The sequence below is a fragment of the Protomyctophum parallelum genome (genome assembly GCF_964188405.1).
Source record: "Protomyctophum parallelum genome assembly, chromosome: 1".
NCBI classification, from domain to species: Eukaryota; Metazoa; Chordata; class Actinopteri; order Myctophiformes; family Myctophidae; genus Protomyctophum; species Protomyctophum parallelum.
In genome coordinates, this window is record NC_139697.1 from 104327256 (window position 1) to 104346095 (window position 18840).

Below are 18840 nucleotides of genomic sequence, written 5' to 3' on the forward strand. Positions count from 1 at the left end.
CGCCTCAGGGTTTCCTCTGGTTGCCGTCTCTATTAATATATACTATACGGTACAATCAGTAAAGAACCTGGGGGTTATCATCTATGAAAAAGCAAAACACAATGAGCAGAAAATGAACCATGTAACAACAAATTGAGCAGGGCACCGCAGAGAGTTGAACCCCGTTCTGGTAAACCAGAAGTACCACAACCAGTGCCTTAGTTTTTGTTTTATAATTTACAGGTCCAAATCACAGTTGCCTGTCTTGCCGACGTCCCACGGCAAGATCATTTGACAAAAAAAAAAAAAAGAAAAGTCCTTAATAGCCTACACACTCAATTTGAATCATGACTATAAATGATAGCCATGATTATGTCTTTATACAATTGAAAACCGGAAGATTCACTCCACAAATACCTTAAGGAAAACTCCTCAGACATGAACTAAGAAAATAGCTTTTATTTTTTTCGTGCTCATAAAGTTCTGCAAAGTGCTAAGTGAACTGGGAAGCGATACAGTTGTGGTAGATGTTCCTTTCTTTCGGTGTATAAAAATGAACACAAAAAGATTCCTATACATACTATAATAGTACTACTATACATACTATAATAGTACTACTATACATACTATAATAGTACTACTATACATACTATAATAGTACTACTATACATACTATAATAGTACTACTATACATACTATAATAGTACTACTATACATACTATAATAGTACTACTATACATACTATAATAGTATGTATAGGATATTTTTTGTGTTCATTTTTATATCTGCCTGTCAATGTCCGTGACCTTCAACGGTCCATAGCTAGCTTTCTGTTCAAGAACATCACTTTCAGACAAAAGCAGGTGTTACAAAAAGGTCAATATCTCCAGAATGGAAGATGGTAAAATCAAAATACGTTTTAAAAATTGGAGTAGGATAAGATAAGCTTTCTTTTGAGGTATGCGGTGTGATTCTCATTATAAGAGAACATTTGGTGTGGACCTCGGAAAAGGTCCTTCCTTCAATGCTATCCTCCTCCTCCTGTTCGATGCTGTGAGACATGAACTGGGAGCGATACAGTGGTGGGAGATGTTCCATGCTGTGAGACAGGGGTGGGCAACGTTGACGATAGAGGGCCACTATAGTTACACACTCACTCCAGAGGGCCACTATAGTTCCACACTCACTCCAGAGGGCCACTATAGTTCCACACTCACTCCAGAGAGCCACTATAGTTCCACACTCACTCCAGAGGGCCACTATAGTTCCACACTCACTCCAGAGGGCCACTATAGTTCCACACTCACTCCAGAGGGCCACTATAGTTCCACACTCACTCCAGAGGGCCACTATAGTTCCACACTCACTCCAGAGGGCCACTATAGTTCCACACTCACTCCAGAGGGCCACTATAGTTCCACACTCACTCCAGAGGGCCACTATATTTCCACACTCACTCCAGAGGGCCACTATATTTCCACACTCACTCCAGAGGGCCACTATATTTCCACACTCACTCCAGAGAGCCACTATAGTTCCACACTCACTCCAGAGGGCCACTATAGTTCCACACTCACTCCAGAGGGCCACTATAGTTCCACACTCACTCCAGAGGGCCACTATAGTTCCACACTCACTCCAGAGGGCCACTATATTTCCACACTCACTCCAGAGAGCCACTATAGTTCCACACTCACTCCAGAGGGCCACTATAGTTCCACACTCACTCCAGAGGGCCACTATATTTCCACACTCACTCCAGAGAGCCACTATAGTTCCACACTCACTCCAGAGGGCCACTATAGTTCCACACTCACTCCAGAGGGCCACTATAGTTCCACACTCACTCCAGAGGGCCACTATATTTCCACACTCACTCCAGAGAGCCACTATAGCTCCACACTCACTCCAGAGGGCCACTATATTTCCACTCACTCCAGAGGGCCACTATATTATATTTCCACACTCACGCCAGAGGGCCACTATATTATATTTCCACACTCACTCCAGAGGACCACTATATTATATTTCCACACTCACTCCAGAGGGCCACTATATTTCCACACTCACTCCAGAGGGCCACTATATTTCCACACTCACTCCAGAGGGCCACTATAGTTCCACACTCACTCCAGAGGGCCACTATAGTTCCACACTCACTCCAGAGGGCCACTATATTTCCACGCTCACTCCAGAGGGCCACTATATTTCCACACTCACTCCAGAGAGCCACTATAGTTCCACACTCACTCCAGAGGGCCACTATAGTTCCACACTCACTCCAGAGGGCCACTATAGTTCCACACTCACTCCAGAGGGCCACTATAGTTCCACACTCACTCCAGAGGGCCACTATATTTCCACACTCACTCCAGAGGGCCACTATATTTCCACACTCACTCCAGAGAGCCACTATAGTTCCACACTCACTCCAGAGGGCCACTATAGTTCCACACTCACTCCAGAGGGCCACTATAGTTCCACACTCACTCCAGAGGGCCACTATAGTTCCACACTCACTCCAGAGGGCCACTATAGTTCCACACTCACTCCAGAGGGCCACTATATTTCCACACTCACTCCAGAGGGCCACTATAGTTCCACACTCACTCCAGAGAGCCACTATAGTTCCACACTCACTCCAGAGGGCCACTATAGTTCCACACTCACTCCAGAGGGCCACTATAGTTCCAAACTCACTCCAGAGGGCCACTATATTTCCACACTCACTCCAGAGAGCCACTATAGTTCCACACTCACTCCAGAGGGCCACTATAGTTCCACACTCACTCCAGAGGGCCACTATATTTCCACACTCACTCCAGAGAGCCACTATAGTTCCACACTCACTCCAGAGGGCCACTATAGTTCCACACTCACTCCAGAGGGCCACTATATTTCCACACTCACTCCAGAGGGCCACTATATTTCCACTCACTCCAGAGGGCCACTATATTTCCACACTCACTCCAGAGAGCCACTATAGTTCCACACTCACTCCAGAGGGCCACTATATTTCCACTCACTCCAGAGGGCCACTATATTTCCACACTCACTCCAGAGAGCCACTATAGTTCCACACTCACTCCAGAGGGCCACTATATTATATTTCCACACTCACTCCAGAGGGCCACTATATTATATTTCCACACTCACTCCAGAGGGCCACTATATTATATTTCCACACTCACTCCAGAGGACCAATATATTATATTTCCACACTCACTCCAGAGGGCCACTATATTTCCACACTCACTCCAGAGGGCCACTATATTTCCACACTCACTCCAGAGAGCCACTATAGTTCCACAATCACTCCAGAGGGCCACTATAGTTCCACACTCACTCCAGAGGGCCACTATATTTCCACGCTCACTCCAGAGGGCCACTATATTTCCACACTCACTCCAGAGAGCCACTATAGTTCCACACTCACTCCAGAGGGCCACTATAGTTCCACACTCACTCCAGAGGGCCACTATAGTTCCACACTCACTCCAGAGGGCCACTATAGTTCCACACTCACTCCAGAGGGCCACTATATTTCCACACTCACTCCAGAGAGCCACTATAGTTCCACACTCACTCCAGAGGGCCACTATAGTTCCACACTCACTCCAGAGGGCCACTATATTTCCACTCACTCCAGAGGGCCACTATAGTTCCACACTCACTCCAGAGGGCCACTATAGTTCCACACTCACTCCAGAGGGCCACTATATTTCCACTCACTCCAGAGGGCCACTATATTTCCACACTCACTCCAGAGAGCCACTATAGTTCCACACTCACTCCAGAGGGCCACTATATTATATTTCCACACTCACTCCAGAGGGCCACTATATTATATTTCCACACTCACTCCAGAGGGCCACTATATTATATTTCCACACTCACTCCAGAGAGCCACTATAGTTCCACACTCACTCCAGAGGGCCACTATATTATATTTCCACACTCACTCCAGAGGACCACTATATTATATTTCCACACTCACTCCAGAGGGCCACTATATTTCCACACTCACTCCAGAGGACCACTATATTATATTTCCACACTCACTCCAGAGGGCCACTATATTATAACAAATTGAGCAGGGCACCGCAGGGAGTTGAACCCCGTTCTGGTAAACCAGAAGTACCACAACCAGTGCCTTAGTTTTTGTTTTATAATTTACAGGTCCAAATCACAGTGTGATTAATTTTGCCTACAATTTCCAGATTGAAAATACTTGAGACAAAATATTCTATTCTATATATATATATTGTCCATGAACCCATTTTGGGCGGGAACCCTTTTGGTGATTTAAGCATTATGTTATGAAAAATAGCAGATCTACAAGCTCATAGCGCGGCATCGAGTGCCGTGCTACGAGATTGTGGGTCTGCTATTTTTGAAAAATCGTGAAAATGTGGCGCAAATCTTTGAATATAATATTCCAGGATGAACGTTTTTAACTCAAATCTTCCCTGAAACAACATATTTTTAGACGGGGGGTCGGCGGGCAATTACATATATTTTTGGGGGTCCTTGACATGAAAATGTTTGAGAATGACTGACAGAAACATAGGGTTTTTCAGACAAACTGTCAGGAATTAGAAGACATTTATAGAATCATCCTCGGGTCTAAATGGGTTAAAAAACTATTTTATGTTTAATACTCCCAGTGGTGAAGAGAGAAGCTTTTCTATAAATGCTTGTCTTCAGTTATGTTCCTCTATTTTTGGCCAGCATGCTCTTTTCAACGGACCCCAACTAGCCTAATTAGACCCGACAGATTCTAACAAACAAAAAAAGTCTTCTAAATAGTCCGTTTTCTGAAAAAACTCTGTTTCTATGTCAGTGGTTCTCAGACTATTTTATGTCAAAGACCCCCAGAATTATATGTATTTGGCCGCCGACCCCCATCTGAAAATATGTTGTTCCAGGGACACCCCACCAGAAGCAAAGATTTGAGTTAAAAATGTTCTGAAAGAATATATACCCGTATATTACCAAATAGTAACCCGGGCTGTTATTTATTTTTGCACCATTTATTCATTCAGTAAATGAGTTAATGGGTAAAAATGGCCTGTCTTGGTTTAAAGCCCACTCACCACGACAAGGTGCAGGCCGAGAGTGGGTCCCCTCCCCTCCCCCCAAACAGGGGGAGGGGAGGGGTTGGGGGGGATTGGGTGCAGAACACAGCACAGAACCGCACTGATCGACAGTAAAAGGAGACAGGTGGTGATTATGTGATCGACAGTAAAAGGAGACAGGTGGTGATTATGTGATCGACAATAAAAGGAGACAGGTGGTGATTATGTGATGGACAGTAAAAGGAGACAGGTGGTGATTATGTGATCGACAGTAAAAGGAGACAAGTGGTGATTATGTGATGGACAGTAAAAGGAGACAGGTGGTGATTATGTGATGGACAGTAAAAGGAGACAGGTGGTGATTATGTGATCGACAGTAAATGGAGACAGGTGGTGATTATGTGGTGGCGGTGTGTTACATGGTGAGGACTTTGTGGTGGCGGTGTGTTACATGGTGAGGACTTTGTGGTGGCGGTGTGTTACATGGTAACTGCATGGTAACTGCATGGACAGTGCCTGTCCATGCAGTCAGTGTTTGTCAGCAGCAGCAACAACTCCACCACCTGAGAGCCCTCTGTCCTGGAGCTTCAGGCCTTTGTTATGAGTCATTGAAGTGAGTTCAGTTTGTTCATGTTCATTTGTATATTGCATTTTATATCTTTATCCGTTTTCCTGAAACTCTAGAGAGTGTGTGCACTGCGCATTACACACACTCTCTAGAGTTTCAGGAAAACAGATAAAGATGAAATGCATATATATATCTTTATCCGTTTTACTGAAACTCTAGAGAGTGTATGCACTGCGCATTACTGCTGTACTGTACATTATGTGTCGCATGTCGTTATAGGAGACAGGTCGTGATTATGTGATGGACAGTAAAAGGAGACAGGTGGTGATTATGTGATGGACAGTAAAAGGAGACAGGTGGTGATTATGTGATCGACAGTAAAAGGAGACAGGTGGTGATTATGTGATGGACAGTAAAAGGAGACAGGTGGTGATTATGTGATGGACAGTAAAAGGAGACAGGTGGTGATTATGTGATGGACAGTAAAAGGAGACAGGTGGTGATTATGTGATGGACAGTAAAAGGAGACAGGTGGTGATTATGTGATGGACAGTAAAAGGAGACAGGTGGTGATTATGTGATAGACAGTAAAAGGAGACAGGTGGTGATTATGTGATCGACAGTAAAAGGAGACAGGTGGTGATTATGTGATCGACAGTAAAAGGAGACAGGTGGTGATTATGTGATGGACAGTAAAAGGAGACAGGTGGTGATTATGTGATCGACAGTAAAAGGAGACAGGTGGTGATTATGTGATGGACAGTAAAAGGAGACAGGTGGTGATTATGTGATGGACAGAAAAAGGAGACAGGTGGTGATTATGTGATCGACAGTAAAAGGAGACAGGTGGTGATTATGTGATCGACAGTAAAAGGAGACAGGTGGTGATTATGTGATCGACAGTAAAAGGAGACAGGTGGTGATTATGTGCTCGACAGTAACTGTAGAAAAGAGTCATCCTAGCTATCAACAGCAACCCTCCCCCTGGCCTACTCATGGATTGGATCCATCCACTTCCTGCTGTCACTCCCTCTCAATCAGCAATCTCACCTACTCGCCCTCAAACTTAAATCAGTGGCCAGCTATATATACTGCCTGAGTGCCTGTCCATGTAGTCAGTGTTTGTCAGCAGCAGCAACAACTCCACCACCTGAGAGCCCTCTGTCCTGGAGCCTCAGGCCTTTGTTATGCGTCATTGAAGCGAGTTCAGTTTGTTCATGTTCATTTGTATATTGAATTTTATCTTTATCCGTTTTCCTGAAGCTCTAGAGAGTGTGTGCACTGCGCATTACACACACTCTCTAGAATTTCAGGAAAACAGATAAAGATAAAAACTCTAGAGAGTTGAAACTCTAGAGAGTGTGTGCACTGCGCATTACACACACTCTCTAGATTTTGTATCTTTATCTGTTTTCCTGAAACTCTAGAGAGTGTGTGCACTGCACATTACACACTCTATAGAGTTTCAGGAAAACAGATAAAGATACAATGAAAAATACAAATGAACATGAACAAACTGAACTCACTTCAATGACGCATAACAAAGGCCTGAGGCTCCAGGACAGAGGGCTCTCAGGTGGTGGAGTTGTTGCTGCTGCTGACAAACACTGACTGCATGGACAGGCACTCAGGCAGTATATATAGCTGGCCACTGATTGAAGTGTGAGGGGGAGCAGGTGAGATTGCTGATTGAGAGGGAGTGACAGCAGGAAGTGGGTGGATCCAATCCATGAGTAGGCCAGGGGGAGGGTTGCTGTTGATAGCTAGGATGACTCTTTTCTACAGTTACTGTAAAAGGAGGCAGGTGGTGATCATGTGATTAACAGTAAAAGGAGACAGGTGGTGATTATGTGATCTACAGTAAAAGGAGACAGGTGGTGATTATGTGATCTACAGTAAAAGGAGACAGGTGGTGATTATGTGATCGACAGTAATAGTAGACAGGTGGTGATTGTGATCGACAGTAAAAGGAGACAGGTGGTGATCATGTGATCGACAGTAAAAGGAGACAGGTGGTGATCATGTGATCGACAGTAAAAGGAGACAGGTGGTGATTATGTGATAGACAGCAACAGTACATTATGTGTCGCATGTCGTTATAGGTGAGCCGTACTGTACTGTACTGTACATTATGTGTCGCATGTCGTTATAGGTGAGCCGTACTGTACTGTACTGTACATTATGTGTCGCATGTCGTTATAGGTGAGCCGTACTGTACATTATGTGTCACATGTCGTTATACGTGAGCCGTACTGTACTGTACTGTACATTATGTGTCGCATGTCGTTATAGGTGAGCCGTACTGTACTGTACTGTACATTATGTGTCGCATGTCGTTATAGGTGAGCCGTACTGTACTGTACTGTACATTATGTGTCGCATGTCGTTATAGGTGAGCCGTACTGTACTGTACATTATGTGTCGCATGTCGTTATAGGTGAACCGTACTGTACTGTACTGTACATTATGTGTCGCATGTCGTTATAGGTGAGCCGTACTGTACTGTACATTATGTGTCGCATGTCGTTATTGGTGAGCCGTACTGTACTGTACATTATGTATTAAAGCATGTATCTATTTAGAATGCATTCACAGTTGCGACCGCAATGTATCTATTTAGAATGCATTCACAGTTGCGACCGCAATGTATCTATTTAGAATGCAATCACAGTTGCGACCGCAATGTATCTATTTATAATGCAATCAGTTGCGACCGCAATGTATCTATTTAGGATGCAATCACAGTTGCGACTGCAATGTATCTATTTAGAATGCAATCACAGTTGCGACCGCAATGTATCTATTTAAGGCTCATACATAGTCTGGTTTTACGGTGGTGGGTTGACCACCGAACTACAACATGACGTCACGAGCCGCGGTGAAGAGCAAACCACCGCCACCGCTCCAGCCCTTCTCTCTGTTTTTACTCACCACCGCTCAACGTTATTTCAGCTCCGGTGGTCAGCTCACCACCGGTGGGGTGGTCACCTTACCACCGAAAATCCAGACTATGAATAGGCCTTAAGAATGCAATCAGAGTTGCGACCACAATGTATCTATTTAGAATGCAATCACAGTTGCGACCACAATGTATCTATTTATAATGCAATCACAGTTGCGACCACAATGTATCTATTTATAATGCAATCACAGTTGCGACCGCAATGTATCTATTTATAATGCAATCACAGTTGCGACCACAATGTATCTATTTAGAATGCAATCACAGTTGCGACCACAATGTATCTATTTAGAATGCAATCACAGTTGCGACCGCAATGTATGTGGTACCCCGGCACAGAGTCGGCTCCGACCCAAAATGGCCCGGACGGGGGGAATCACATCTGAAATCAGGGGTTCCGCTTTTGGTTCCGCTTTTGGGGTTCCGCTTTTGGGGTTCCGCTTTTGGGGTTCCGCTTTTGGGGAATCACAAGGATTCCGAAGGACAATTCCAATCTGAATTCAAGGGGACGAAGTGCCTAGGCACTGCGACACCCCAAATGCGGAACCACAGGGATTCCGAAGGATACCGAGGGACATACACGACCCACCGAGACGGTTTAAATGGTTGTATGCGGCACAGGCGGGCGAGGACCGAAGTCCAAACGCTCGGCAGCCACATCCAGCCAGGACCAAAGCAGAAGGCGCCCCTCTCCAACTCCCTTACGGGTGTAGGCCAGGACGCCTCTACTTTACTGTGGGGCCTTGAGCCCACGCGGGCCGGGCAAAGAGTGGTTGTATGCGGCACAGGCGGGCTCGGCCAGCTCGGCAGCCACATCCAGCCAGGGAAATTGTCTGACTACGCTGCCTCCCGTAAGGGATGGCAACGAAAGCCAAATGATTTAGGCACAAGAAGTTTGAGGTGACCTCATGGGTAGGAGGACACCTCGGACCCGCCGGCCACCGCCTCGGCCGCGAGGGACACTGATCGACTGATGGACAGTAACAATAAAAGGAGACAGGTGGTGATCATGTGATGGACAGTAAAAGGAGACAGGTGGTGATCATGTGATCGACAGTAAAAGGAGACGGGTGGTGATCATGTGATCGACAGTAACAATAAAAGGAGACAGGTGGTGATCATGTGATCGACAGTAAAAGGAGACGGGTGGTGATTATGTGATCGACAGTAAAAGGAGACGGGTGGTGATTATGTGATGGACAGTAAAAGGAGACAGGTGGTGATTATGTGATGGACAGTAAAAGGAGACAGGTGGTGATTATGCGATCAACAGTAAAGGAGACAGGTGGTGATTATGTGATCGACAGTAAAAGGAGACAGGTGGTGATTATGTGATCGACAGTAAAAGGAGACAGGTGGTGATTATGTGATCGACAGTAAAAGGAGACAGGTGGTGATTATGTGATCGACAGTAACAGTAAAAGGAGACAGGTGGTGATCATGTGATCGACAGTAACAGTAAAAGGAGACAGGTGGTGATCATGTGATCGACAGTAAAAGGAGACAGGTGGTGATTATGTGATGGACAGTAAAAGGAGACAGGTGGTGATTATGCGATCGACAGTAAAGGAGACAGGTGGTGATTATGTGATCGACAGTAAAAGGAGACAGGTGGTGATTATGTGATCGACAGTAAAAGGAGACAGGTGGTGATTATGTGATCGACAGTAAAAGGAGACAGGTGGTGATTATGTGATCGACAGTAAAAGGAGACAGGTGGTGATTATGTGATCGACAGTAAAAGGAGACAGGTGGTGATTATGTGATCGACAGTAACAGTAAAAGGAGACAGGTGGTGATTATGTGATGGACAGTAAAAGGAGACAGGTGGTGATTATGCGATTGACAGTAAAGGAGACAGGTGGTGATTATGTGATCGACAGTAAAAGGAGACAGGTGGTGATTATGTGATCGACAGTAAAAGGAGACAGGTGGTGATTATGTGATCGACAGTAAAAGGAGACAGGTGGTGATTATGTGATCGACAGTAACAGTAAAAGGAGACAGGTGGTGATTATGTGATCGACAGTAACAGTAAAAGGAGACAGGTGGTGATTATGTGATCGACAGTAACAGTAAAAGGAGACAGGTGGTGATTATGTGATCGACAGTAAAAGGAGACAGGTGGTGATTATGTGATCGACAGTAAAAGGAGACAGGTGGTGATTATGTGATCGACAGTAAAAGGAGACAGGTGGTGATCAAGCATACTGTGCCAGGTGCCAGGCCCCACTTCTTCAATGGATGATTTTAAGTGTCCAACCCCAGTACACAGTGTGTTCAGCAAGGTCAGTTGTCGGTGTGGCAGACCTTCCTCCTGTGATGCTTTCTTCTGGGTCCCAGATGTAGTGGTGACAACGTGTGAAAGAAAGAGACAGATGCTCATTATTAGCTAGTTGTTGTTCTTGCTTACTGTAAATTGTTCTGGATTAAGGGCATCTGTTAAATGACTAAATTGTACATTGTTGATAAAATAAAAAATATATACAAACACCTTGCTGTGTGTGTATATATTTAATATTATTTAATCAACAATGTACAATTTAGGCATTTAGCAGATGCCCTTAATCCAAATAGTATAGGTAATATAGTTACCTTGCCATGATGGGACTCCAAGGAATGATGGGAAATTAAATGAAATTCTTAGATTGTCTTGAAGAAATGAAATTCGTCAATTGTTTTATTGAATGAAACACATGCACACACGCACGCACGCACACGTGCATTAACATCCACACCACCACAACGTCCTTATAGCTATGTAGGGTCATACGGTACGGAGCTGCACTAATTAATATCTGTTCATTTATGTCACTAGAAAGTATGTCACCTGGAAAGTACTACGAAAAGAGGTTAATCAAACAGAAAATACAACATGGCGGGAAGGAAACGACAAGTTAGGGAAAACTCACACAGCTTCAACACACACACGGCACACACATGCGCGCTCGCTCACACAGACACACAAGGGGGGGGGGCTGAAGTCCTTCAGCGCCCCCCCCTGTGTGCCCCCCCCCCCCCACACACAAACACACACACACACACACCCTTAGGCCCATCACAAGTATTACATAAGTATTTGTGATAATAGCAATACTTTTGGGATAATAGTCATAATCGTTCCCATGTTAGAAAGTAGTGGAAGTGGCAAATCTAGGAGCTCAAAACTGTTTTGATCCCCTAGATCTGATACTTTCACTATTCATGTATTTTTTTTATTGTAATTTAAATAATTTATGAATACTTGTGACGGGCCTAATGTACCTCAATGTACCAGCTTGAGCGGTACATTTGCATGGGGATTCCAGACAACATAGCGCGCCCACTATCGTTGCCCGGGCGGGGAGACCCCCCAGGCATCTCGACCCTATCCCCGGCGTTCGGAGGTCACTCCCCTGGCGTTCCCAAGGAGCATTCCAGACATCAAGGGCAGCCGGCATAATTTTCCTTAATAAATAATGCCTATAAATAAATAAACAAACAAACAAAAAAGGTGTTAAAAACAAGTGTTAGAAATGACTAAACCTGAACGTGCCCATCGGCCTACTTGAGAACGATGCAACTAGGGAACCTAATAATACCCGTTGTCAACTTGTCATAGCACCCGTTTTAACGGGTCCCCTTTGTGCCCATACTGTATATGGAGGTCTCTGTGTCTGTCTGTCTGTGAATGAAGAGTGCAAACTGACTGGGAAAAGTGGACTGGTTAAGTAATCAATTAACAGGTGTGGGGGTTGCCGTGGCAATCAATTGGCTGAGGCAGAGACTGGCAATTGCACAGGTGAGGGATTTGGGCTCATTAGGTCCACTGGCAGAGCCTGACCAGAGCCTTTTGTGGTGTTTCTGGACAACCGTGTATGCCACCGACTCAAGGCCGGCCACTGCACTCACTGTGGGGGTGTGGAATGCGTGTGTAAAGTTTGAAGTCGGTGGGGCGAACGGTTCTTGAGTTACATGCATTACAACCGCACACACACAGTAGGATTTGGAACCACAATTGGTCATAGCTCCGCCCTAATGAAATAGCCCCGCCCCCTAATTGCTGCTCTACTACATCTCAGAGGCAAATATTATGCTTTTAACTCTTTTTAACTTTATTTTTTAAATCTCTGAAAATGACAAATAAAAATAAACCAATAAGACCATTGCTTCTAAAGCAACCCCAAAAAGTATCAAACATTAGCCAAATTGGTAATTACATCAGAAAGGCAAAGATTTTGTAAATAGCCGATCTACAAGCTCACAACAGCTCGCAGTGCAAGGTATTACCACTGTAAAATTTGGGGTTGGGGAACTGTCAGGATTTAGAATAGTCCTCAGGTATGTTTTGTAATAAATATTAAAAAAGACCTGCAAAGTAAATAGTAACTAATGTTTTCAAATAAATGCAGTGGAGGTAAAAGTATAATATCTGGATCCGATATGTAGTGGTAGTAGAAGTTAAAAATATTGGGGAAAAACTAGTGCAAATGCCTCAACATTTTAACTACTAAAAAAACTCTAAACTCTAAACTCCAAACGCTAATGACATTGACATTGTAATATTGTACTATCATTGTAACACTGTAATAAATTACAACTCACCGGTCTGCCAGGTCCACAGGCCGGGGAGAGGCAGGGAGCCAAATCTGTACCTCTCCCCCACGCTGTTCTGAGGAGGGTCTGGGAGAGGCAGGGAGCCAAATCTGTACCTCTCCCCCACGCTGTTCTGAGGAGGGTCTGGGAGAGGCAGGGAGCCAAATCTGTACCTCTCCCCCACGCTGTTCTGAGGAGGGTCTGGGAGAGGCAGGGAGCCAAATCTGTACCTCTCCCCCACGCTGTTCTGAGGAGGGTCTGGGAGAGGCAGGGAGCCAAATCTGTACCTCTCCCCCACGCCGTTCTGAGGAGGGTCTGGGAGAGGCAGGGAGCCAAATCTGTACCTCTCCCCCACGCCGTTCTGAGGAGGGTCTGGGAGAGGCAGGGAGCCAAATCTGTACCTCTCCCCCACGCCGTTCTGAGGAGGGTCTGGGAGAGGCAGGGAGCCAAATCTGTACCTCTCCCCCACGCCGTTCTGAGGAGGGTCTGGGAGAGGCAGGGAGCCAAATCTGTACCTCTCCCCCACGCCGTTCTGAGGAGGGTCTGGGAGAGGCAGGGAGCCAAATCTGTACCTCTCCCCCACGCTGTTCTGAGGAGGGTTCCAGACAAGAGCATCATTCTCCTTTAAAAATAAACAAACAAAAAAACATCAGAACCGTCTGAAGTGAGTGGTGCTGTACTGTACTGTACTGTACTGTACTGTACTGTACTGTACTGTACTGTACTGTACTGTACTGTACTGTACTGTACTGTACTGTACTGTACTGTACTGCTCTTGTGCTCTTGTCTTGTCATCGTACATAATCATGTCGATTTGCTCAGACACACATGACGTAAATTCTCTATTCATTGTCAATTGGAACTGAAAAAAATATAATAATAAAGAACTTTTTTTTTAAATAATTTCGGACCAAAATTGGGCATAGCTTCGCCGTCCAGCAAAACTCCTTCTGGCACCATAGTTACACAAACAGTTGGACGTGGTTTATAGGAAAAAACACAACAGTACAACAGTATAATAATTGTAGTTTACTTTGAGTATTTAAATTTCCAGGACTTTTACCACTACATCTCAGAGGCAAATAGTCTACTTTTACGCCACTACATTCATTTGAGAAATGTCGTTACTGTATGTTAGTTTGTACATTTAGATCAATGGTTTTCAACCCTCTTCATACAGTATCAAGGACCATTATGTATTGGGCATCTGAGCCACGGACCACCATTTGATGACATTTAGCCTCTCAGACCCATCTGAGCCACGGACCACCATCTGATGACATTTAACCTCTCAGACCCATCTGAGCCACGGAACCACCATCTGATGACATTTAGCCTCTCAGACCCATCTGAGCCACGGAACCACCATTTGATGACATTTAGCCTCTCAGACCCATCTGAGCCACAGACCACCATCTGATGACATTTAGCCTCTCAGACCCATCTGAGCCACGGAACCACCATTTGATGACATTTAGCCTCTCAGACCCATCTGAGCCACGGAACCACCATCTGATGACATTTAGCCTCTCAGACCCATCTGAGCCACGGAACCACCATTTGATGACATTTAGCCTCTCAGACCCATCTGAGCCACGGAACCACCATTTGATGACATTTAGCCTCTCAGACCCATCTGAGCCACGGAACCACCATTTGATGACATTTAGCCTCTCAGACCCATCTGAGCCACGGAACCACCATTTGATGACATTTAGCCTCTCAGACCCATTTGAGCCACGGAACCACCATTTGATGACATTTAGCCTCTCAGACCCATTTGAGCCACGGAACCACCATTTGATGACATTTAGCCTCTCAGACCCATTTGAGCCACGGAACCACCATTTGATGACATTTAGCCTCTCAGACCCATTTGAGCCACGGAACCACCATTTGATGACATTTAGCCTCTCAGACCCATCTGAGCCACGGAACCACCATTTGATGACATTTAGCCTCTCAGACCCATTTGAGCCACGGAACCACCATTTGATGACATTTAGCCTCTCAGACCCATCTGAGCCACAGACCACCATTTGATGACATTTAGCCTCTCAGACCCATCTGAGCCACGGAACCACCATCTGATGACATTTAGCCTCTCAGACCCATCTGAGCCACGGAACCACCATTTGATGACATTTAGCCTCACAGACCCATTTGAGCCACGGAACCACCATCTGATGACATTTAGCCTCTCAGACCCATCTGAGCCACGGAACCACCATTTGATGACATTTAGCCTCTCAGACCCGTTTGAGCCACGGAACCACCATTTGATGACATTTAGCCTCTCAGACCCATTTGAGCCACGGAACCACCATTTGATGACATTTAGCCTCTCAGACCCATCTGAGCCACAGAACCACCATTTTATGACATTTAGCCTCTCAGACCCAAAACTAAATAATATTTTGGTGTCGTTGGATAAGATTCTGTCCACACTTCCATGCTGTATTGTTGTTGGTAATTGTGTAGACTTATTGTAAATTAAGTAATGCAGATGTTTAACGATAATTTGTACGGGTCCATTTGGTTTCATTTTACGCTCTCAAGAGTTAAAGATCCATAAGGGTCCATTAGGTTACCAACTCTCCATCATTTAGCTGGGGACCACCTGGAACCCCCTCAAGGACCACTGGTGGTCCCCAGACCACCAGGAACCCCCTCAAGGACCACTGGTGGTCCCCGGACCACCTGGAACCCCCTCAAGGACCACTGGTGGTCCCCGGACCACCTGGAACCCCCTCAAGGACCACTGGTGGTCCCCAGACCACCAGGAACCCCCTCAAGGACCACTGGTGGTCCCCGGACCACCTGGAACCCCCTCAAGGACCACTGGTGGTCCCCGGACCACCTGGAACCCCCTCAAGGACCACTGGTGGTCCCCGGACCACCTGGAACCCCCTCAAGGACCACTGGTGGTCCCCGGAACGCCACATTAAACAGCCACATTAAGCCTTATATACGCCATTTGAAAATTGCTGATCTACAAACATGCAATGTGACACACTGAGTTTGTAGATCTGCCATTTTCTAAATATTTGTATACAATTTATACATTTGATAACGTGTGTGAAATGGGGCATTCTGCATAATAATTGCAATTACTATGAAAACCTGCAAAACCGTGTCTCCGTCAGTCACGCCACCATATACGGGCGTCAGTCCGTCACGCCTCGTGACACAAGGAGCGAGAACAGAGCGTCACGGAGGCTGCCATGACACTCCATATATGGGCGCTGCATTGGGACTCCATTACCCAGAAGCCCTGATAATTAAGCCATTTTACACCCGAGGACGATTCTACAAATGCCTTCTAAATCCCGACAGTTTTCTGAATAACCCTATGTTTCTATAGCCGTGGTTCTCCAACTATTTCATGTCAAGGACCCCCAAAAAAAATCATGCAATTGGCCGCCGACCCCCATCTGAGAATATGTCGTTCCAGGGACCCCCTCCCCCAGAAGCAAAGATTTGAGTTAAAAACGTTTGCTCGGAAAAAGAATATATATTCCAAATTTGCGCCAAGATCTTTCCAAAATAGCACTCGGTGCCGCGCTATTATGAGCTTGTAGATCTGCTATTTTTCAATATAGCTAAAGCATAACCTAATGCTTAAAACACCAAAAGGGGTTCCCGTACAGAATGGGTAAAGCCAGCGTCATTACTTATTTTTGTGCAGGTGATTCCTTTTTCTAAAGTGTTGGAAGCGCTCGTTGAAGTCACTGGACGGCCCCAGCGCACCACCCTTTGGAATGTGCACATAATGCAGGAGTCAGGACGGCCAGTTAACAACAACCAGTGCTTCCAACCTCCAACACTGTTGTACTGTACTGTACTGTACTGTACTGTACTGTACTGTACTGTACTGTACTGTACTGTACTGTACTGTACTGTACTGTACTGTACTGTACTGTACTGTACTGTACTGTACTGTACTGTACTGTACTAGCCCTCCTCCCTGGCCTGTGTCTGTGATACCTGGTGGTGGACAAACGCTATATATGTCCGTGCTCGGACACCGGGCCACACACACACAGCTGTCTATAGGAGTGGTTGCACCAATCAAAAAGACCAAAACACCATACAGATATGAACATGAACACCGCTCTATAGTGCTTTGGCACCTTCCTAATCAACAGGATTACCAACAGCACTGCAGATGAGAGGCTGGTGACACACACATCATTTAGCTTCAGTAGTCAGTACAGTGTCAACACTACAGATGAGAGGCCGGTGACACACACATCATTTAGCTTCAGTAGTCAGTACAGTGTCAACACTGCAGATGAGAGGCTGGTGACACATCATTTAGCTTCAGCACAGTGTCAACACTACAGATGAGAGGCTGGTGACACACACATCATTTAGCTTCAGTACAGTGTCAACACTACAGATGAGAGGCCGGTGACACATCATTTAGCTTCACAGTGTCAACACTACAGATGAGAGGCTGGTGACACATCATTTAGCTTCAGCACAGTGTCAACACTGCAGATGAGAGGCTGGTGACACATCATTTAGCTTCACAGTGTCAACACTACAGATGAGAGGCTGGTGACACATACATCATTTAGCTTCAGTACAGTGTCAACACTACAGATGAGAGGCTGGTGACACACACATCATTTAGCTTCAGTACAGTGTCAACACTACAGATGAGAGGCTGGTGACACACACATCATTTAGCTTCAGCACAGTGTCAATAAATTAACATTTATTGTTACTTAAACATGGTCTAGATGTTGTACACCAGAATCGTGATGCAACACAACACGACTGAACAGTCACTTCCAATCCAGCTGGTGATGTCAATTAGTCATTTGACTCAGAGGGGGCGTGTGCGTGTGTGCAATCCAAATCACAATGTTGCACATTAAGCTATATCAACTGTGGACCCAGGGGGACGATTTGTATGAAATGTATACAAATAGCAGATCTACAAGCTCACAACATGTCAAAACAGCCAAACTCTCACACACAGTCACACACAGTCACACACAGTCACACACACTAAAGTAACCAAAAAATTGCCTCTGAGATTCATATCACATCACACAAAACAATGCTTCTATAACTCAGTGGTTCCCAAAGTGGGGTCCGGGGACCCCCAGGGGTCCTCGAGGGAGTTCCAGGGGGTCCCCAGCTAAATGATAGTTTGGAACCAAATGTACTCTCAGAATTAAATAAACATTTATTTTACAATATAAATTGGGGTCTCAGAGATATAAATGCCATTATATAGGGTCTGTAGACTAATGCATGTCAAACTGGGGGTCCTTGAAATTATAAACGGGTTGAGAATCACTGCTAGAGCTGTATAAATCTTCTCTTATGGGGGTCCCTGAATCACTGCTAGAGCCTTATAAATCTTCTCTTATGGGGGTCCCTGAATCACTGCTATAGAGCCTTATAAATCTCCTCTTATGGGGGTCCCTGAATCACTGCTATAGAGCCTTATAAATCTTCTCTTATGGGGGTCCCTGAATCACTGCTAGAGCCTTATAAATCTTCTCTTATGGGGGTCCCTGAATCACTGCTATAGAGCCTTATAAATCTCCTCTTATGGGGGTCCCTGAATCACTGCTAGAGCTGTATAAATCTTCTCTTATGGGGGTCCCTGAATCACTGCTAGAGCTGTATAAATCTTCTCTTATGGGGGTCCCTGAATC